The sequence below is a fragment of the Orcinus orca genome, chromosome X (genome assembly GCF_937001465.1).
Source record: "Orcinus orca chromosome X, mOrcOrc1.1, whole genome shotgun sequence".
Taxonomy (NCBI): domain Eukaryota; kingdom Metazoa; phylum Chordata; class Mammalia; order Artiodactyla; family Delphinidae; genus Orcinus; species Orcinus orca.
The window spans coordinates 103,080,724-103,102,902 of record NC_064580.1 but is presented as its reverse complement, the minus strand read 5'-3'; the positions used below and the strand labels follow the sequence as shown (position 1 = coordinate 103,102,902).

The following is a 22,179-nucleotide window of genomic DNA, read 5'->3' as shown; positions in this document are numbered from 1 at the left end:
ACACAACATCTCAAACTAAAGATATGGAAAAGAGAAAAAGCTTAGGTTTTGATATTGGGAAGTAGGAGGAAACTTAGTGAGGAAAGTGTCAATCAACAGCAGGAGTATGAAACAGGAAGAGGTGGACATTAAAAAGTCAAAGTGAAGAATTAAAATTTTGTTTCTGGGAAAGAAAGGGGGGAATATAAACAGCAACCATCGAACGATGTTCTCCCATAAAGAAAACACAAAGAAATTTTGTAAAGTGGTTCAATCTGGAATAACTGATAAACAATTAAAAACACATCATAAAGGACATAATGCTTATATGTGTGAAATAAATTTAAATGGAAAACTCCAACCAAAGTGAATGCTGTACTGAGTCTCAGAAATCTTTTAACCATAATGAGTTTGGCTGTGATTCTAGAAGGTAAGGGGATGTGATTTGTATCTCAGAACTGTCTATTTGGGTGAGTCTCATCCAGATTCGAGCTAACAAGACCCACACAGAGTATCGCAACGAAGCCAAAGGAGAGAAAGGAAAAACTAATCATCCTGCCCCTCTTTCAGATACAGCCCTGCCTAACCCCTACCTCCTTATGTTGCTGCCCCTTCACACCCTTCTAAGCCAGCCAGCTAACCAGCCAAGCAGTCACCCTGCGGCTAACTTACTTACGTCTGGTCTAGGGCCTACCCTGCAGAAAGATACACATGCCGGAGGCAAGGAAGCTGAGCTGCAATTCTGGCAGATGTGCACTCCTTGGATTGGTCTACACTGATTCCAGCCACCCCTTCCTCTGGAAGACACTAAAGGCAGTAAGAGTAAATTATTATTTCCTTAGTTTGCTCACGCCTGTGATTCCAAGGGAAAATAACAACAACAGAAGAAAATTGTTGCAAGGGCTGGGCAGCCGAAGTCACCAAGTACCACAGGATCGATTTTTATACACACACACACACACACACACACACACACACACACACACACACACACACACACACACACTCTAGTATACTCTAGTGGTTATGGTTCAGCTAAACACGCTAAGTCAAGACAGGAGAAGGCAACCACTTTTTTACTCTCAGGTCCCTTCTGGGAATTTGGTCCTCACTTCTAGTGAGAAATCTGGAAATGGCTCCACTGGTTATCCTCCTCCTGGGAGAAGGACCATCTGAACTGTGGAAAACTTGGCTTTGGGAGGGGAGTGAGTTCCCTATCTCAGTGATACTCCTGGACACTGGGGGAATTCTGCTCCCTCAATCTTGTCAGAGGGTTTGCCGTAAATTAATTTATGGTGACTCAACCCTGGGGCAGTAGGCCCACTAGAGACATGGACAGCCTGCCCCAACCTTGTGAGAACTTCATAAACACAACTCTTGCACTTTCTCATCAAACACTCCCTCAGCTCCAGTCAGACCTGGAACCTGGGACTAGAGTGACAAAGGTGTCTGACCTGGGGGCAATTCTTCTGTTCATATGAGTGTGACTCTCAGGACAGAGCAGAAGTGAGAATGTGTGCTTCATGGTGAGCGACGAGGGAGGACAAGGAAAAGGACTGTACCTGTCAGACAGGTGAGCGCTGCCCGTCCTGTCCCCTTTCCTTAGATAAAACAAGCGCTGTCTGTCAGGTTGGAGAGCTGGTTTGGTCTTCACAGTCCAGGCTGTTACAGAATTAGAAAATCAGCATCACTCATACATTCCCTGAGAGTGGGGTGGGAAGTTAAGGGTCAGTTGGTACCCAGGGGATGTAGCAGAGACTGTTAACAGCCACCAAATACACCAAGTATGCTTCTACGTACCCCCTGCAGTTAGACTGGGGCGAAGTGATTGGTTCCTGCCACTGAAATATGTGAAGTGATGTGTGTCAGGGCTGGGATGAGGCAGCTAAGGCATACGGGTTTCCAGCTGTCTCTTCCTCTGCCATGATGCCCCTGGAGGTCACGTGTGCCAGATGGCATTGCAACAAGATTAAAGAGAGCCAACCAGTCTGCATCAAACCTTATTTACGTGAGCAACAAATAATCCTGTGTTGTTTATTTGTTACTGCGTCAGAGTGTACCCTATCCTGACTAATACAGGAGCCAAAGTAGCGGCCCATCCCCAAAGCCAGAGACTTTAGTGCACTAAGTTTAACCTAGTCCCACTTACTCACAAACTCTAAGAGGATGATTGGATCTCACATGTTTTCCAAGACTTTCTTCAACAAAACATTGTCTCTGAGGGAGGATGGTTCAGCCTAAAACAGTAACTTCAAGTGTAAAGGCCACCTTTCCCAAGACACGTGTCTTCAAAATATCATAAAGCATCCAAAACTCATTCAATGGCTCATGAAATCTCTTCCCAGGCACCTATAACCTCCTGCTGTTTCCCATTTGACTAACACCACTGGACACAAGTGCTGGCTTATAGCCTCTATAAACAGAAGTTCCTCATAAATTCAGGTTCCCATAAAAATCAAACAAGAGAAAAGTGAAAAAAGAGCCACCAGTAAGTTTCTCTCTGTCGAGACCATCTCAGTTTCGTGAGGGCCCTGGTTCAATTCACTTTTCAAGTTTGGAATAGGAAAAAAGAGGAGCTTCCCTCACTCATTGTCTCTAAAACGTCTGGATCTCTCTTGGAGAGCCAGCAAGGCCAGCATGAGGCAGAAGGCACATCGCTTTAGAGCTTGAACTCAAAGGGCTGGGGATGCTTCTGGCTGGGCGCTATTCACAAGCTGCTGAAAGCCCTACCTTTCAGAGCACCTACCTACTCAGATGACAAGGACCCCGTATATGACTACTTGTTGTACGTGACCAAAACGTGTCTTTAGAAACACGTCTTTCAAAGGCAGTCACATTATCAGTGTAAGTTTCAGAAATTACACACATATATTTTTCTCGGGCTGGGACTGGATGGAAATGTTCATGTATTCAACCCCTAAGAGAAGGACTGTCTGGTGGTTAGGGGCTGCACGAAAGCCACGGCCTGGGCCCGTGCTCCGCACCCGGAATCTTCTGGCGGGAGGGGATGGTCAGAGAAGTACTTACTCTCTGACCCAGAAGGCCTCTTCTGAGCATTGCCCAATGCTCCTGTTATACAACATGCAAAATAAATAACCAACCTTAAAAGTCAGGCGGCCAAAACTCTACTCAATAATAAGCCCTTTTACAAGCTGCTTATCACTTGCCAAAATCAGCTCCAGAGGAACACCAGGAACTCTGAATTCTATTGTTCTTATGAACTACTTGGGGAATATAGACAAGCTTCACTGGCTTTATTGGTTTTCTAAGAGACAAAAGACAAAGGTTTTCATCTACCCATACTCTGACCTTGATCTCAAGAATGCAAATACAGCCCCATCCCACCATCTCAGAGAGGTCCCTATTACAAGTGTGAGTTAGAAAGGGGTCCTGATCTTTTCCTAGAAAACACGCCGCTCTCTGCTTTCCCTCTCACCTGATTGTTGGGGTGAGGAAGGGAAGATAAATGCCAACCTTTTCAGAAAATTCACTGGGAGGGAGGGAGAGGGCAGGACAGAGGCACCTGGAATGTGGTCTTCTGCCTGCGAGGGCTCTCTGGCTTAACTACAAAAGGAAAGAGGAGTTTTGCTCGAGGAAAACTGTTCAAAACCATTTTTGGTACACTTAGGTTGGCCTGATGATACGTTGTTGTTGGCCCAGAATGGTTTCTCTAGGTTTCCAAATACACGGTGGAGCCTCTCGTTAAGGGGTCTTGTTAAAGAAATTGATGGGAGAAATCTGTTATAAAACTCATTTCTGATGAACCACAAAAGGGATTTTGATACCCATTTGGCATTCTTATTCCAGGATCCTCAACCCACAGATGCAAAGCTCAGGATGTACCTGCTCTAGAAAACCTTACTGCCCTCCCATTTCCCCTCATTGCTCCCTTCCTCTGCCAGGCTCTATACATACTGACTTGTTGCCTTCACTAGCTGAGAGGTTTTCTTAGAGCAGGAACCAAGCCGTACTCCCCTCTGCATCTCTATTGTCTAGCACAGTCCACGGAACATGGTACGTGTTTATTAAATCATTTAATTAATGATAAGATTAACAATAAATATAGTTAATATCCAAATGTTCAGTAACCGTGTTTAACTTCCTATATTTTTTCTCATTTTCCAGATGAAGAAGCTGAGGCAATGAGGGGTTAAGAAGCTAATAAGTGGCTAAGCAATGACACAAACTAGGCCATCAGGCCCTAGAACCTTCATTCTTAACCGCTACATGGAGCAGTACACAGCAATAAATAAGCGAGCTGATGAAAGGGCTATACACATATGAAACCGTTAAACATGAACCTGGTTTAGTCACACAAAAATGTGTTAGGCACCTAGCACTCTATGCCAAGCCCAGTGCTAACATAAGGGCATCATCTAATTCCTCAAGGAGAAGAGAGACAAATAACGAAAGCTTATTGAGCACTTACTACATGCTGGGCACTGTTCTAAGTACTTCACACATATTCTTTCCTCTTTACAAAATCCCTATGAGGGCACTACTGCTACTATTATTTTATATTGAGATAAGACAGGTGAGAAACTGAGGCACAAGGAGATTAAGCAATTTGCAAGAAGCACTATTTAAACCCAAGCAGCCTAGCTCCAGAGCCCGTGCTCTTATCCACTACACTCTGCCGCCTTTTCTGTTTACAACCACACACAACTCAGTGTAACATGTGCGAGAAGAGAGAAAGAGAAAAAGTGGTATCGAAACTCAGGGAAGGAAATGGTTCGTTTTGCCTGCGACGGGGCTCACAGAAGGCTCTGCAGAACAAGTGACACTTGAGCTGGGCCTTGAAGACATGAGAATCGGAAACAAGTTCAAATAAAAACAGGACATGGAGACCAGTAAAACTTGTATGTGTTTTCAAAGCCATCACCACTAACACACAGAGCTAGGAAGCAAGCCTGGCCCGACAATGGCTTCTGAGGCCACTTCCTGCCAAGGAACAGGGATGTCATTCGCGGAACTGTGACCTGAATTTTTATGTCACTTTTCCCACTTGGTTCAAACTCTACCTAGGGTTTTGTCATGCTTACAGTATCTATAGAAATTTCTTTTCCTCTCCCTTCTCTAGATAATAAGAGATAATAATGTTTCCGGAAGCAGATCTACAGGCTGTCTTCAGTGTAACTGAGGCCAGATCCTTCAAGGTTGGCAAAGGAGGCTGGAATCACCCAGTGGACGAGGGGGATGGCTAGAGCTCATGGCCCCAACCATTTCCACACGTGGAGATACTCTCCCTTTCCCTAACTGCAGAGGGTCTGAGTCCAGTTTTAGTAAAGGCTGCCCACGGGTTTCCTTAGAGTTTGTTCCAGTCAAACCTACTGGCAACTTCCCCTCCCTCAACATCTAGCTTCTCTGACGATTACTGGCTACTATGCCCAGAAACGCATGTGACTACGGACTAGTGAACTCCAACGACCAGTGAGTACTCCTGGGGCAAATGTTCCATTATTTCTCCCATTCTGAGTTTATTTTTGTGGATGGTGTGAGGGAGTGTTCTAACTTGATTGGTTTACATGTGGCTGTCCAGCTTTCCCAGCACCACTTGCTGAAGAGACTGTCTTTTCCCCATCGTATATTCTTGTCCCCCTTTGTCGTAGATTAATTGACCGTAGGTGCGTGGGTTTATCTCTGGGCTCTATTTCTCCCATTCTGATACCTTCTTTTGACCCCCTCTCCCACACACCATTCCAGTTACTGCCTCATCTCCCTCCTCTTCTTGACAGCAAAACTCTTCAAAAGATTTGTCTATATTCCCTGTGTACAATTTTTCTCTTCCCCTTCTCCCTTGAACCCACTCCAATCAAGCTTTTGTCCACTGAAAAGGCTTTTATCCGGGCCACTACTGGCCTCTATGTTGCTAGAGTCCACTGAATATTCTCGGTCCTCATCTTGCTTGGCCAACCAGAAGCACTTCTCACAGCTGATCATCCCCCCTTCCCAGAAGCACCTTCTTCACGTGGCTTCCGGGGCACCATTCTCTTCCGGTTTTCCTTCCATCTTCCTGGCCACTCCTTGTCAGTCTCCTTTGCAGGTTCCTCATTGTCTTCCAAACCTCTGGCTGTGGGAGTGCCCCAGGGCGGGTTCCATGGTCCCCTTCTCTTAATCCTCACTCCCAGTGATTTCATCCATCTCACAGCTTTAAATACTATCTAGATGCCTATGACTCAAGAATGTTTACCTCCAGCCCTAACCACGCCTGTGAGTGCCAGGCTCATACATCCCACAGCTCACTCATCTAAGTTAGACTTAGATGTCTAACTGGCATCTGAAATTCAACATATCCCAAAGTCAACTTCCAATATACTCCCAACCTTGTCTACCCACAGTCTTTATCACTGCAGTTAGTGGCAACTCCATCGTTCCAGCTGCTCAGGATGAAAACCTTGGCATCGTCTCGAACAGAAACACTGTGTTATACAACTCCAGAGGGCACGAGCCACATTTTATGCAATGCTATTGGTGTTATGTAACATGGTGACCCTGTTTTCCTTGATTCCTCATTCACATCCCACATCTGATCTGTTAGCAAATCCAATTGGCTCTACCTTCAAGATATACCCCCAAATCCAACAACTTCTCCCAAATTCCACTGCTACCAGCCTGGCCCAAGCTTATCCCCTTAAACATAACGTATTATCCAAAAAACAAGAGTGATCCTTTTAAAACATGTCAGATCACACCATTCTTACTCAAAATCCCCCACTGCTTCCCATCTCACTCATAGTAAAAATCAAAGTTCTTACAATGGCCTTCAAGACCTTGCATTATTTGTTCTTTTTAGCACTTATCCCTATCTAATATACTACATATTATTATCTATCTAACTTACTTATTATCTGTTGCCCACATATGAAATAAGCTCCATGAGGTCAGAGACTTGGTCGGTCTTGTTCACAGATGAAGCCTCAGCATCTATAACAATACCTGACACAAAGCATATGCTCAGTATATATCTGTAGAAGAAATAAAAGATTGGGAAGAGGGAAATCTTCACACATGGGCCAGAATCATACCAGAACCCAATATAACAAGTGAAATGGCATTTGGGTCAACTGGTGCTGAGATCAAGTCAAGTCCCAAGAGACGTATGTGCAGTTCTTACTTCCTATTATTTGTTTTCCCATTGCTTTGATATTTTGCCTGATGAAGTCTCCTTTCTTTTGCCTCTAAAGAAAAAAAAATTGACCTAGCTATAGTAAGGAGCTCCCCCTGGTGGGAGCAGCCCCATCAAAGGAATGGCAAAGAAAATCATAGAAAACAGGCTTTAAGTTACAAAGGAGATCGCTGGAGACAAAGGAGTGACTCCAGCATTTCACAGGAAAAGTCCTTACTAGAAACAAGAGAAACTAAAGATTAGATTCAAGGTACATGGGGGAACTTGTCAACTTATTTTACTGTTGAACATCTTTTGCATCTGATGATGAGAAAGAAAATAATTCATTTAAAGTTGAACAACCTAAGTACCTTCCCTCAAGGAATTTAAAATCTGGTAGAGGAGGTAAGTCATGAATACAAATAAGTACAGGGGCTTCCCTGGTGGTCCAGTGGTTAAGACTCCACGATTCCACTACAGGAGGCACAGGTTCAATCCCTGGTCAGGGAACTAAGATCCCACATGCCACTCAGCCAAAGCAAACAAACAAACAAAATAAACAAATAAGTACAAAGCAATGAGTATAACTGTGAAAGAGTGAATGGGGGCTAAATAAAAGGAATAAACTAAGAGCTATGACTTACCTAGGAAAAAGAAGGATTACTTTAGGCTGAGTAAATCCAGGAAGACAACTTGGAGGAGGTGGTTCTTGAGCTGAGCCTTGAAAAACAGACAAATTTTTATTGAGCGTAAATGTAGGGAAGGGCACATCATGTGGAAACCCAAATTGACCAGCGGGACCCTGTAGAGGTCACAATTTGAGTGACAACACAGAATTCAAACTCTTTCGTAAAAAGAGCAGAGAGGGATTCTCAAGAGAAAACTCCTTGGCAGAGGTAGACACAGGAGGGAACCAAAGAAAGCTCCTTTCCTTGTTTTCCCTTGGGTGAGAGGAACACTATTAAAAACTACAGAGGAGGGGCTTCCCTGGTGGCGCAGTGGTTGAGAGTCCGCCTGCCGATGCAGGGGACATGCGTTCGTGCCCCGGTGCGGGAGGATACCACATGCCGCGGAGCGGCTAGGCCCGTAAGCCATGGCCTCTGAGCCTGTGCGTCCGGATCCTGTGCGTCCGGAGCCTGTGCTCCGCAATGGGAGAGGCCACAACAGTGAGAGGCCTGCATACCGCAAAAAAAAAAAAAAAAAGATATGGAAGCAATCTAAGTGTCCATCGACAGAAGAATGGATAAAGAAGATGTGGTGTATACAAAAACAGACACACACACACACACACACACACACACACTGGAGTGTTACTCAGCCATAAAAAAGAATGAAGTTCTGCCATTTGCAGCAACGTGGATGGACCTAGAGAATATTATGCTAAGTGAAATAAATCTGACAGAGAAAGACAAATACTGTATGATCTCACTTACGTGTAGAATCTAACAAACAAAATGAAAACAGACTCACAGATACAGAAAACAAACAGGTAGTTACCAAAGGGGAGGAGGGTGGTGGGAGCAAAACAGGAGACGGGAATAAAGAGGAACAAGCCTCCGGTTATAAAATAAATAAGTCACAGGGATGTAATATACAGCATAAGGAATATGGCCCGTAATATGTAATAACTTTGTATGGGAACAGATAGTTGCTAGACTTATCATGGTGATCATTTCATAATGTATGCAAATGTCAAGTCACTCTACGGTACAACTGAAACTAACATAATATTGCATGTCAACTATATTTCAATTTAAAAAAAGAATTCCAATCTTGTAAGTAACTTAGAGTCATCTGAAATTGGGAATACTGACACATGCTAATAAATCTCAGAAGAGAATGAAGTTTATAGATTACAACATCAATTTATTAATTTAACAGTAAAGTGGGCATTGTTTCCCCACAGGCTTGCCTACTAAGACAGTTTTCTGGTGAGCCTAGAACAGGGATCCACAAACTCTTCCTTTTAAAGGGCCAGACAGTAAATTTTTTTGATTTTGTGGGTCATATACTCACATCTGTCACAATTACTCAACTCTGCCACTGCGGGGCAAAAGCAATGATAGACAATAAGTAAACAAAGAAGTATGGCTGTGTTCCAATAAGACTTTATTTACAACAATAGACGTCAGGGTTTCTAGAGCCCTGGCCTAAAATAAGAATAAGAGGAGTAGTAGTTACATGATTCAAATGCTTGATCACATCAGGCTTTTGTAGCCTGATGTGTCCATCAATGGAGGAGATAAACCTGTCTCCGCTATCAGATTAGACACGCTGCTTAGCTGGACACTGCCAACGTTTGCCTCTCTAGTCCTCCTTTTTAAATGCCAGCCACCCTTCAAAAATCCCACCCCATCCTAAAGCCTTGAGTGTAAGAAAGCTCTACTTACCAGTAAAACTCTCAGGGAAATGCCAGCAGCTTCAGTTTACATTCTGCGGCTATTTCACGGAGAAAACCTTGATCCTTTGTTACCTTCGGGGTGGGGCGGGGGGAAGAGCACCCTCCATTCTTACTTGTGTTCCCCTGGAAAAAAAGTGACAGATTTGGCAATATTAAGACTTATAAGAGGCACTAGCGTGTAAGCTCCATGAAGAGAGAGATTACTTTTTAAATTAGAAAGAATCTCTTATTTTTACAAAAGCAGTGTATGTTTGTTCATTGTGGAAAATTAGAAAACAAAAATTAATAGAAACATTACATTTCTACCACCCAGAAATTACCACTGTTAACAGCTTAGTATATATCCTTCCAGATCTTTTTCTAAGTATATATAATATGTGTATGTACTTCCTACCAAAATGAGGTAATGCGTGTGCATAATGCTTTTTCTCAACTAACGAGCTCCACCATTCCACGTTAAGAAGTTTTCATCTCATCTAAGACCCATCCATATTCATATCCGCTTACTTTTCCCCAAAATGTCCTATAAAACTAGTCTGTTCAAATTAAGATCCAACCTCAGATCACACATTGCAAGCTAAGTCTCTTTTCATTTAGAACAGTATCCTTTTTTCAGGACAGGAATTTTGTTTCCCAATGTATCCTCAATGCCTTTAACAGTTCTCGGTACACAGGAGTAGATCAAATATTTGCGTAATTAAGTAATTAATAAAACACTTAGGAGATGGGGGGCTTTCGCCCTCGAGCTTATCTCAACCACCCATACCCTTTATCTTCACTTTATAGATAATAAAAATCAAGACCAGAGAAGTAAAGTGACTTCCCAAGGTCACCCAGCAAGTACATGGCAATTTCTCGGTTTCTTCTGTTAAACCAGGAGTTGGCAAACTTTTTCTGTGAAGGTCAGATAGTAAATATTTTAGGCTATATGGGCCAAGAAGCAAAATCGAGGATATTACGTAGGTACTTATATAATGACAGAAAAAAATTTCCATAAATTCTTTACTGATGAAACTCAAAATATAATAATAATTGATCATACGGTTTTGTAATACAGGTCTACTAATGAAAAAATGGAATTGAAGAATACTATTTTGTTTTATTGTGGTTGAAACTTAGTGTTCCCTATCATCAAACTGATTGTAAATGTTCATCTGAAAAAACATTCTTAGCTGCCAGGTCATAGTGTGCCAACCTCTGTCCTATACTATGCTGCTTGTCTATGATTTGGCTTTTTCTTTGAAAGTCTGAATGAAAATAACATTCTTCCTAATTGACGGTTGTAATTGGGTTCTGGCTTATTGAAGTTATATGGTATGAAAATACCAATGAGGAAAACAACTCCTTGGCTGCTCCTTTAAAATGTATATCTTGTCTTACTTCCGTTACTCTGGTACCTAACTGTTGGTAATGACTCTCTTCTTTCATTTAAATGGTAAGGTAGGTTGCACTGTGACTGTGGCTTTCACGATTAACCATGTGATAATATTAAATGGGGCTGGGACTTCCCTGGTGGCGCAGTGGTTAAGAAACCGCCTGCCGGGCTTCCCTGGTGGCGCAGTGGTTGAGAGTCCGCCTGCCGATGCAGGGGACACGGGTTCGTGCCCCGGTCCGGGAAGATCCCACATGCCGCGGAGCGGCTGGGCCCGTGAGCCATGGCTGCTGAGCCTGCGCTCCACAACGGCAGAGGCCACAACAGTGAGAGGCCCACGTACTGCAAAAAAAAAAAAAAAAGAATCCGCCTGCCAATGCAGGGGACACGTGTTCCAGCCCTGGTCCGGGAGGATCCCACATGCCACGGAGCAGCTAAGCCCCTGCGCCACAACTACTGAGCCTGCACTCTAGAGCCTGTAAGCCACAACTGCTGAGCCCGGGTGCCACAACTACTGAAGCCTGCGCGCCTAGAGCCCATGCTCCGCAACAAGAGAAGCCACTGCAGTGAGAAGCCCGTGCACTGCAATGAAGAGCAGCCCCCCCTCGCTGCAACTGGAGAAAGCCCGCGCGAAGCATCGAAGACCCAATGCAGCCAAAAATAGATAAATACATAAATAAATAAATAAAAATATTAAATGGGGCTGACTAATTGAGAAATCACTGCAAGTGAGGATGGTGATTGTTTGGCCTATGTCAAGGTTGATAATTTTTCTTCTAAAATAAAAATATGCTATGCTATTTAAAGATATAGAGGTAAATATCCAAAGAGTTAAAAGAACAGAAACTATTGGTTTGGGGGAAGCAGGGAATGGGGAGGAAAGCTGGGGACTCCTCTTTTTAAAAATAACCTTGTAGAAGTATTTGACTTTTTAAAACTATGTACATGTGTAATTTTGATAGAAATACACAAAAGAAAACCAAGGCACATTAAAGCGCCTTCTAGAAAAGGCCTTTTTAATACTTTCTTATACACAAAAACAAACTCAAAATGGCTTAAAGGCTTAAATATAAGATATGACACCATAAACTCCTAGAAGAGAACATAGGTAAAACATTTTCTGACATAAATCATAGCAATATTTTCATAATTCAGTCTCCCAAGGCAAAAGACATAAAAGCAAAAATAAACAAATGGGATCTAATCAAACTTACAAGCTTTTGCACAGCAAAGGAAACCAAAACAAAACAAAAAAGACAATCTACGGACTGGGAGAAAATATTTGCAAACAAAGGATTAATTTCCAAAATACACAAACAGCTCATACAACTCAGTATCAAAAAAACAAACAACCCAATCAAAAAAATGGGCAGAAGACCTAAATAGACATTTCTCCAAAGAAGACATACAGATGGCCAACAGGCACATGAAAAGATGCTCCACATCGCTAATTATCAGAGAAACACAAATCAAAACTACAAAGAGCTATCACCTCACACCGGTCAGAATGGCCATCATCAAAAAATCTACAAATAATAAATGCTGGAGAGGGTGTGGAGAAAAGGGAACCCTCTTGCACTGTTGGTGGGAATGTAAATTGGTGCAGCCACTATGGAAAACAGTCTGGAGGTTCCTTTAAAAACTAAAACTAGATTTACCATATGATCCAGCAATCCCACTCCTGGGCATATATCTGGAAAAAAACATAATTCGAAAAGATACATGCACGTCAATGTTTATAGTAGCACTATTTACAATAGACAATAGCCAAGAAATGGAAGCAACCTAAATGTCCACCGACAGATGAATGGATAAAGAAGATGTGGTACATATATACAATGGAATATTACTCAGCCATAAGAAAGAATGAAACATTGCCATTTGCAGCAACATGAATGGACCTAGAGAATACCATACTAAGTGAAGTAAGTCAAACAGAGAAAGACAAATATTACATGATATCACATATATGAAATCTAAAAACAATGATACAAATGATACAAAACAGAAACAGACTCACAGACATAGAAAACAAGCTTATGGTTACCAAAGGGGAAAGTGAGGGGAGGGGTAAATTAGGAATATGGCATTAACAGATACATACTACTACCTATAAAATAGATAAACAATAAGGACTTACTGTATAGAGCAGGGAACTATATTCAGTATCTTGTAATAACCTATATTGGAAAAGAATTTGAAAAATATATAACTGAATCACCTTGCTGTACACCTGAAACTAACATAATATTGTAAATCAACTATACTTCAATTTAGAAAAGAATACTTTCCTCCATCCTCCCCCCCCCCCCCAGACTAGGTTAGGTGTCCCTCTTCTCTGCTCCCCAGAGCATCCCTTGCTCAGCTCCATCAGAACACTTAACACACTGTACTGTAATTATCTGTTTCTCTACCTGTCTCCCTGAAGGGACTATATATGAGCTCCTTGCAAGGAGGGACCATGTATTATTCATTTCAGCTCCTAGATTAAAATATTAAAATAGGTATCCATTAAAGTGAAGTGAAACTAGCTAAATACCACTCAGTCTGGGCAAATTAACATCACAATGAGATACCAAACAAAAAGACAAAACAAGTGTTGGTGAGTATGTGGAGAAATTGGAACCTTCATACATTTACCGACGGGAATATTAAATGGTACAGCCACTTTAGAAAACAGTCTGGATGTTCCTAAAGAAGTTAAACATGCAGTCACCTTATGACCCAGAAATCCCACTCCTAGACCAGGGAACAAGTGAACATGGTCCTTGCCCTTTCCAGTGTAGAGACAGAGAATGAACCCAAGCTTACAGGGCAGTGTGTTAAGTGTTATGACAGAGGTCTGCTAAGGGCACTATGGCAGCACCTGAGCAGGGCAGTGAAATCAAGAGAATTGAAAACATATGTCCTCACAAATGTTCACAATAGGATTACCCATGATAACCAAAAAGTGGAAATAAATGTCCATCAACCGATAGATGGATAAATAAATGTGGTATACCCATTCCATGGAATGTTATTCCGCCATGCACACATATATACAATGGAATATTACTCAGCCATAAAAAGAAACGAAATTGAGCTATTTGTAATGAGGTGGATGGACCTGGAGTCTGTCATACAGAGTGAAGTAAGTCAGAAAGAGAGAGACAGGTACCGTATGCTAACACATACATATGGAATTTAAGGAAAAAAATGTCATGAAGAACCTAGGGGTAAGACAGGAATAAAGACACAGACCTACTAGAGAATGGACTTGAGGATATGGGGAGGGGGAAGGGTAAGCTGTGATGAGGCGAGAGAGTGTGGCATGGACATATATACACTACCAAACATAAGATAGATAGCTAGTGGGAGGCAGCCGCATAGCACAGGGAGATCATCTCGGTGCTTTGTGACCACCTGGAGGGGTGGGATAGGGAGGGTGGGAGGGAGGGAGATGCAGGAGGTAGGAGATATGGGAACATAATGTATACGTATAACTGATTCACTTTGTTATAAAGCAGAAACTAACACCATTGTAAAGCAATTATACTCCAATAAAGATGTAAAAAAAAAAAGCAATGAGGTACTGATACATGCTACAGCATGGATGAACCTGGAAAACATCATGCTAAGTGAAAGAAGCCATTCACAAAAGACCACATATTGTAAAATTCCATTCACATGAACTGTTCAGAAAAAGCAACTATAGAGACACAGGGCAGTTACATGGTTGCTTAGGACTAGAGGTAGGAGGAGAGATTAACTACAAACAGTCTTTTGGGAATTTGGGGAGGGGTGATAAAAATGCTCTAAAACTGGATTCTGGTGATGGTTACACAACTCCATAAGTTTAGTAAAAACAAGTGTACATGTAAAATGATTGAATTTAATGGTATGCAAAGTATAAAGGCTCTTTTTTAAAAAAAATCCCTCAATCTATTACATTATTTAGTTTCTCTCTAAATTAACTTTTTTCCTCCATGACAAGACCTGGTAAGAACTGTGGTAAATGAAGTTTCTGAGGCATTTTTGTCGGTTGGGGTTTGGGGCTGTGCTGACAGAAACATCAAAGTCAGCCTCTCTGAATATTGCGTGATGAGGTGTACAATGCGTTTCCGGTTGGGTGATCCCAGTGTGTAATCTGGACAATCTGTGGTCTGCCAGTTTAAGTGTGAGTGCGCCAGGCCCCTACTCCAAGCAATAAACTGTAGTCAGGTAACAAATTCACTTCTTGCAACTCTCAAGCCTTGTTCACAACCAGGTGAATTATTCTATTACAGCATATCTGTGAAAATGTTAGTGGTTTTTGCTTGTTTGTTTGGGTATTTTTTTTGGCAATTTGGTCAGTGCTTACTAGGCAAGGATGTCCTGCCAGAACAGCTGATAGATACTAACTCCTCCCCTCCAGACCCGCCCCCTTGGATACTCCAGAGGAAAGCACACCTATCTAAGGGCGATGGGGGACGTGCCAGGGGATGGAACAGCACCTCTCCGAGCTAGGGGAAAGGCTGGGACCGAGTCCCTCCTTCTTTGCGTTGCGGAATGGGCAAAAACTGCCACAAAGTAAGGGTGAGGTGTCTCCTCCCAGGGCCTCCTGGTGCCCGGGAAACTCACGCGTCTTCTTGCAGGGTCGCCAGGAGGTTACAGATAATTGCGCCCAGACCTCAGTCGCTTTCGCCGCTACAGTTCCACCGTGTGGTCCGCGCACAGCGAAAGAAGGCGATGAAGACAAGCAGCCTGAGCAGGCTTGCAGCCGTCCGGAGTTCCAAGCCGCGGTCCCCTACGCCCCAGCGCTCGGCTCCCTGACCACGTGACCGCCACCCCTCCCCGCACGCGCGATTATGTCTTGGCGCCCCCTGGTAGCCGGAAGCGGGCAAAACCGGCGCTGTTATCACCAGCTGGTCGGAGCATGCGTGGACTGGCGAGTGGCTTCCGGTCCGCGGGGCAGCCCAGGCAGAGGCGGAGGCATCTGCGGCGGAAGTGGCCGCGCCGCTGGCCCAGGGCGAAGCCGCGATTCCGAGGGGAGCTGACCCAGATCCAAAGTGGAGTAGGTGGAGGCGGCCTCCACCCCTTCCTCCTTTCTCCCCAAAGGGAGAAGGACCCCAAAGAGGACAGAATGGTCAAATAATTATCTCGAACCTGGATGCCAGCTCCCTTCTGCAAAAACGGAACAGAATAAGGAAGCTTTGTTGAAGATGGTTTTTGTTGACGTTCCGAAAAAATGCATTTGTAGCCGCATCGATATGAGCTAATTATTACCCCCCTGAGCCTCAGTTTCCTCCTCTTATAAAATAGGGATAATAATAGTACCAACTTCACAAGGTGTTTGTGAGGATTAAATAAAATAATCCACCCAAAGGGTTTACCAGACTGTTAAAGCTAGCTATTTAGTTGTTTCTCAGGATAAGAGTATTATCTTTCCTCGAGATTCAGAGAAACGAAAGGATTTTGACACTACCAAACAAACGCATACCTAAGGTGAATTATTCATAAAAATGTTTTGTATATGAGGAAACAGTCCATCCGCACACTCAGCCTGGACACAGAAACAAAAGCACGCCATACTATGTACATAAATGTGTCTTGCTAGTCCACTGTCTTCGTTGGCATTACTTTTCCAGGACTCCTCTGTCCAGGCAAACAGTTTCTTCACTACAGCAACGTCCCCAAAGATCCATCAACTCTTCAATGGAAAGCAGCAACAGTTTGCTCTCTGAAATTCTTTAAGTCCCTCTCCTCAAAATCCTCCCCTTGCAGCTTCCACCAGTCCCAGACTGTTGGTATCATGATCCTTACCCAATCCTAATCAAGCCCCAGAGTTGAAAGACCCTCTGCCTTAAACCATGCTTTCATTTCTCAATAAATTCTGCCCTTTCCTTCCTCCCTGAAACAGTGGCAAAGCTTTGTGAGGTGAGGGTTCTCCCTTACAGAGGTAAGTGATAAATTCAGCATTGTCCTATCAACAGGTGCATTGGTGATATTTGGGGAGCCAGCACTTGACGGTTTTGAAGTCCCCACTGACATCCAGTGCCCCTGAGACCTCAGCACCACAGCTCAAGACCTTCAACTTGGAAACAGTGTGCTCCTCCCGCCTCTTGGACCTCCAGCTTGGGGCTCTCTGACCACAATGGTAAGGTACGTAGGTTTCACATTGGTTAGAGCTCTGATCCCTTGGAGCTCCCAGTTGCTGAGGATACTAGTCCTACAGCCTGCACATGACCCCCTGTGAGAAGCCTGACCCCGCGGATTATAGGGCCCTCCTCTGTGTTCTGACTGTCCCCTGGCTCACCCCTGCCGTGGCTCTCACCACTCTTGTTTTATTCTGATGAGCTACTGCACTTAATAGTAAGCCAAGTGGGGCAGAGGATCCCTGCATTGTAATTGTGAGGTCAGCCTGTGATGTGGCTGGGGCCTGGGTGATTTTATGACAATGTCTTCCTCTACATCCACCACGCTCACCCACCATCCTCTAGCTGAGCTTCAGTTCTCTCCTTTCATTCGTATCTTCTAATGGTAAAAAGAGTTTTATCATTTTCTTTTCCTAAGCCTTTCAGATTTTACATTAACGTCCCTCATTTTATTTTCAGAAACGTTTCCACCAATTCTTTTGCTTTGTCTATGAAAATAATCATACTTACTACAATTAATGATCATTATTTGTCAGCCAGTAACAGCACAGTGTTTATTTCTTGTATTTGGCGGGGGGGGGGGTGTTTTTATATTTGCTCAGGCTTTACCACCCCCTTACTTCTCTTTTTGCCAATCTTTATTTTCTACTTTTGAAATTATTGCACTTATTAACAGAAAAAGAACAAAATTTACTCAATAAATTGTACATATATCTACACCCACAAAGTTAGAAAAAGGATTTAAAAGAAATATGCCACAATGTTCAGTATTCACCTATGGTTTATTTTTTCTTCCTGTATACTTTTATGGCTATTTAAATATTAACCATGTAAAATATTTTGTATAGTTTTGTGACATTCTAAATACTTTTATAACAACTCTAAAATTATTTGGTGAATAAAATAGTTTTACCAAGCATTCTGGCAGACAGAGAAGGAAAAAGTTTATGTGTCATTTCTTGAGTTTCAGAGATCAGTGATACTGAAGACATTCTATTTTCAATTATGTTTCCCTGAGCTAAATTAGATCTTGGTCCATTCAGGATATTTAAAATCAAGCTCCATCATGTTCCCTCTAGTAAAATTTAAGTTCTTTTACTTACAGATTTTCAAACAGCTTTAACCTGTGCTTGATGAACAGGAAATTGATCAGATGTTCATATCTGCCTGGTACCCCCGCCCCAATAACTGATCTTCCACTGTGATACAGTTTTTCTCATTAATGTCAACACTTCTACTTCAGATATATGATGGAAAGTTCATAGGCTTTGGTGCCAGACTTACCATCTGTTTACTGGCATATGACACCTTAATCCTGTTGCTGTCTCTTGCTGAGACCCATTTATCGCCTCTAAAATGGGGTTAATAATTCTTACTATATTATTGACATGTTCAACACATAGCGAATGAAAATAATATTCATTATTTTACTCTTTTTTTACATCTTAGGTTATTTATTTATTATGCATGCAAGTCTTACATATTTTTATTGAAGTATAGTTGATTTACAATATTGTGTTAGTTTCAAGTGTACAGCAAAGTGACTCAGTTACATATATATTTTTCAGATTATTTTCCATTATAGGTTATCACAAGATATTGAATATAGTTCCCTGTGTTACACAGTAAATCCTTGTTGCTTATCTATTTTATGTATAGTAGTTTGTATCTGTTGATCCCATACTCCTAATTTATTCCTCCCCCCTCCCTTTCCCCTTTGGTAACCATAAGTTTGTTTTTATGTCGGTGAGTCTGTTTCCGTTTTGTAAATAAGTACTATTTGTACTATTTTTTAGATTCCACATATAAGTGATATCGTGTAGTATTTGTCTTTGTCTGACCTCACTTCGTATGATATTCTCTAGGTCCATCCATGTTGCTGCAAATGGCAATATTTCATCTGTTTTTATGGCTGAGTAATATCCCATTGTATGTGTATATATATACCACATCTTCTTAAATCAGTCATCTGTTGATGGGCACTTGGGTTGTTTCCATGTCTTGACTATTGTAAACAGTGCTACTATAAACATTGGGGTGCATGTATCTTTTTGAATTAGAGTTTTCCTCTTTTCTGGATACATGCCCAGGAGTGGGATTGCTGGATCATATGGTAGCTCTATTTTTAGTTTTTTAAGGAACCTCCATACCGTTTTCCATAGTGGCTGCACCACATAATTATTATTCTTAATTATCCTTTAATAAAAGGGAAAGAGCAAACACTACCCAAAACATTCATATTTTACAGGGCAGTTATCTTTAATATTTACAAATGCACATGGAGTGATTGGGACTTTGAAACACCTAAACCTAAGGTCTGATGATGTGACATGTATGTAGCCACAAAGAAACCCATCTCTCACTTTCTGCCATGCTAGGAGTGAATGGTCCAACTAATAAGTGACAACCTGGGAGAGTGAGAAACAAGCAATTGATCTAGAAAGTCTCCCAGGTTTCTGATCTCAACTAGCTGGGTGGTGGTTCAGCAGTGTACACTGTTCTCTCCTTGACTGACTCCCCTCCAGTAAAATTTGTTCCAGGAAAGGAGCAATAATAAAGGTTGCCATTCGCTGAGTACCTACTGTGTGACAGGCACTTCATTCATTCTAGCCACAAACATTTATTGAGATCCAGCTTATGTTCCAGGCAGTGTTCTAGGAGCTGAGGATACACCAGTGAACTAAGCAGACTAAAATGTTTATAGTCTAGTGGGGAGAGGCAGGAATAAACGATTAACATAATAAATCAGTAGATTATGTAGTATGCTAGAAGAGAGGCATGTGATGGGCAAACAGCAGGGAAAGGGAAATGAGAATGCTGGTCCAGGTGTGCAGTTCTATTTATTTTTTTTAATTGAAGTATAGTTGATTTACAGTGTTGTGTTAATTTCTGCTGCACAGCAAAGTGATTCAGTTATATACAATTCTTTTTTATATATTCTTTTCCATTATGGTTTATCATAGGATACTAAATATAGTTCCCTGGGCTATACATTAGGACCTTGTTGTTGATCCATTCCATATATAATAGCTTACATCTGCTAACCCCAACCTCCCACTCCATCCCTCCCCAAACACCTCCCTCTTGGCAACCATCAGTCTGTTCTCTATGTCCATGCATCTCTTTCTGTTTCATAGATAGGTTCATTTGTGTCATATTTAGATTCCACATATAAGTGATATCATATGGTATTTGTCTTTCTCTTTCTGACTTACTTCACTTAGTATGATAATCTCTAGTTGTATCCATGTTGCTTCAAATGGCAATATTTAATTCTTTTTTATGACTGAGTAATATTTCACTGTATATATATTACCACATCTTCTTTATCCATTCATCATCATGTCGATGAACATTTAGGTTGTTTCCATGTCTTGGCTATTGGATTAGAGTTTTGTCTGGATATATGCCCAGGAGTGGGATTGCTGGATCATATGGTAATTCTATTTTTAGTTTTCTGAGGAAGCTTCATACTGTTTTCCATAGTGGCTGTACCAACTCACATTCCCACCAACAATGTAGGAGGGTTCCCTTTTTGCCACACTCTCTCCAGCATTTGTTATTTGTAGATTTTTTAATGATGACCATTCTGAGTGGTGTGAGGTGGTACCTCACTGTAGTTTTGATTTGCATTTCTCTAATGATTAGTGATGTTGAGCAGCTTTTCATGCGCCTATTGGCCATTTGTATTGTTTTTTTTTTTGGAGAAATGTCTATTTAGGTCTTCTGCCCATTTTTTTGTTTGTTTTTTTGTTTTTGTTGAGTTGTATGAGCTGTTTGTATACTTTGGAAATTAAGCCCTCATCGGTTGCATCATTTGCAAATATTTTTTCCCATTCTGTAGGTTGTCTTTTTGTTTTGCTTATGGTTTCCTTTGCTGTGCAGAGCTTGTAAGTTTGATTAGGTCCCATTTGTTTATTTTTGTTTTTATTTCTATTGCCTTGGGAGACTGACCTAAGGAAACATTGGTACGATTTATGTCAGAGAATGTTTTGCCTATGATTTCTTCTAGGAGTTTTATTTTTTAATTTTTTTAACATCTTTATTGGAGTATAATTGCTTTACAATGGTGTGTTAGTTTCTGCTTTATAACAAAGTGAATCAGTTATACATATACATATGTTCCCATATCGCTTCCCTCTTGCGTCTCCCTTCCTCCCACCCTCCCTATCCCACCCCTCTAGGTGGACACAAAGCACTGAGCTGATTTCCCTGTGCTATGCGGCTGCTTCCCCCTAGCTATCTATTTTATGTTTGGTAGTGTATATATATCCATGCCACTCTCTCACTTTGTCACAGCTTACCCTTCCCCCTCCCCATATCCTCAAGTCCATTCTCTAGTAGGTCTGTGTCTTTATTCCCGTCTTACCCCTAGGTTCTTCATGACATTTTTTTTTCTTAGATTCCATATATATGTGTTAGCATACGGTATTTGTTTTTCCCTTTCTGACTTACTTCACTCTGTATGACAGACTCTAGGTCCATCCACCTCACTACAAATAACTCAATCTCGTTTCTTTTTATGGCTGAGTAATATTCCATTGTATATATGTGCCACATCTTCTTTATCCATTCATCTGTTGATGGACACTTAGGTCATATCTTATGTAGTCTTTAAGCCATTTTGAGTGTATTTTTGTGTATGATGAGAGGGTGTGTTCTAACTTCATTGATTTACATGTGGCTGTCCAACTTTCCCAACACCACTTGCTGAAGAGACTGTCTTTTTCCCATTGTATATTCTTGCCTTCTTTGTCAAAAGGTTAATTGACTGTAGGTGTGTGGGTTTATTTCTGAGCTCTCTATTCTGTTCCACTGATCCATATGTCTGTTTTTGTGCCAGTACCACAGTGTTTTGATTACTGTAGCTTTGTAGTATTGTCTCAAGTCTGGGAGGGTTATGCCTCCTGCTTTATTCTTTTCCTTCAGGATTGCTTTGGCAATTCTGGGTCTTTTGTGGTTCCATATAAATTTTAGGATTACTTGTCTTACTTCTGTGAAGAATGTCATGGGTAATTTTATAGGGATTGCATTAAATCTGTAGATTGCTTTGGGTAGTATGGCCTTTTTAACAATATTCATTCTTCCAGTCCAAGAGCATGGGATATCTTTCCATTTCTTTGAATCATCTTCAGTTTCCTTTATTAATGTTTTATAGTTCTCAACGTATGTCTTTCACCTCCTTGGTCAGGTTTATTCCTAAGTATTT

At 41.7% G+C, this 22,179-nt stretch overlaps 1 long non-coding RNA gene across 3 annotated transcripts in view; it reads right to left on the bottom strand.

Annotated features, from left to right (window-relative positions):
• LOC117203653 (uncharacterized) overlaps positions 1–15,691 on the bottom strand; it is an 84,235-nt gene extending 68,544 nt beyond the window's left edge. The window contains exons 1-5 of one of the 3 annotated variants that reach the window (XR_007474789.1): positions 15,457–15,691; positions 12,998–13,037; positions 9,475–9,608; positions 7,729–7,804; positions 6,821–6,915 (exon numbers count right to left, since the gene is read on the bottom strand). This is a non-coding gene — a long non-coding RNA (uncharacterized LOC117203653). The remainder of the gene's footprint in view (positions 1–6,820; positions 6,916–7,728; positions 7,805–9,474; positions 9,609–12,997; positions 13,038–15,456) is intronic. The other 2 variants (XR_007474788.1, XR_004486504.2) reach the window with 2 other exon arrangements.
• Positions 15,692–22,179: the final 6,488 nt, after the last annotated feature.